General features: G+C 41.4%; 1 non-coding gene across 1 annotated transcript; it reads left to right on the top strand.

The window, feature by feature from the left end:
* Window positions 1-323: 323 nt before the first annotated feature.
* On the top strand, window positions 324-396 carry trnad-guc (transfer RNA aspartic acid (anticodon GUC)). Its single transcript has one exon. It is a non-coding gene; the product is annotated as a tRNA-Asp (tRNA).
* Window positions 397-1,153: the final 757 nt, after the last annotated feature.

Raw genomic sequence — 1,153 nt, 5'->3', positions numbered from 1 at the left:
GTTCATGGTTAATCCTGGATACTAATGCCAGTAGCTGCAGTTGAAAAACTTTCAAGGAAGTGATTCTTTCCAGTACGTGTTTTTTAAAGCAGTTGTTTACCAGGTTAGTTGTTAAATGACTAATCTATGTCTTGGTTTGATTTTTGGTCATACCTTTAGGTCATGTCCTAATTTAGATGAGTTTTCACTTCACCAGTGATACGCCACGTCCAAACCTTGGTCACTCCTGGTCCATAGTGCTAAACGTATACGCGCCCATCGTGCCATCTCTGTGGTTGGTGATTGCTAATATAATTTGTGGTATGTCCAGTAAAGTGTATCAGTCCTCGTTAGTATAGTGGATCAGTATCTCCGCCTGTCACGCGGGAGACCGGGGTTCGATTCCCCGACGGGGAGATTGCTTTTTTTCTTCCTTGTTAACACTTCCTTTCCAGATTTGAGTTCCAATCCCTGAAATATCACCTCATATTAAGCACTATTAGCAGTCACAGCTGAGAGACATTATATTGTTTAAGTTCTTTGGTTCCAGAGTGTGGTCCAAGGTTAATCCTGGATACTAATGCCAGTAGCTGCAGTTGTAAAACTTTCAAGAAAGTGATTCTTTCCAGGACGTGTTTTTAAAGCAGTTGTTTGCCAGGTTAGTAGTTAAATGACTATTCTATGTCTTGGTTTGAGTTTTGGTCATACCTTTATGGTCATGTCCTAATTGAGATGAGTTTTCACTTCACCAGTGATACGCCATGTCCAAACCTTGGTCACTACTGGTCCTTAGTGCTATTGGTATACACGTCCATCGTGCCATCTCTGTGGTTGGTGATTGCTAATCTAATTTGTGGTATGTCCAGCAAGGTGTATCAGTCCTCGTTAGTATAGTGGATCAGTATCTCTGCCTGTCACGCGGGAGGCTGGGGTTCAATTCCCCGACAGGGAGATTGTTTTTTTTCTTCCTTGTTAACACTTCCTTTCCAGATTCGAGTTCAAATCCTTGAAATATCACCTCATATTAAGCACCATTAGCAGTCACAGCTGAGAGACATTATATTGTTGAAGTTCTTTGGTTCCAGAGTGTGGTTAATGGTTAATCCTGGATACTAATGCCAGTAGCTGCAGTTGAAAAACTTTCAAGGAAGTGATTCTTTCCAGTACGTGTTTT

Source organism: Urocampus carinirostris, chromosome 18 (genome assembly GCF_059441175.1).
Source record: "Urocampus carinirostris isolate Australia breed hairy pipefish chromosome 18, RoL_Ucar_1.0, whole genome shotgun sequence".
Lineage (NCBI taxonomy): Eukaryota > Metazoa > Chordata > Actinopteri > Syngnathiformes > Syngnathidae > Urocampus > Urocampus carinirostris.
The sequence above is the reverse complement of the archived record's forward strand: the minus strand, read 5'-3'. Positions and strand labels throughout refer to the sequence as shown.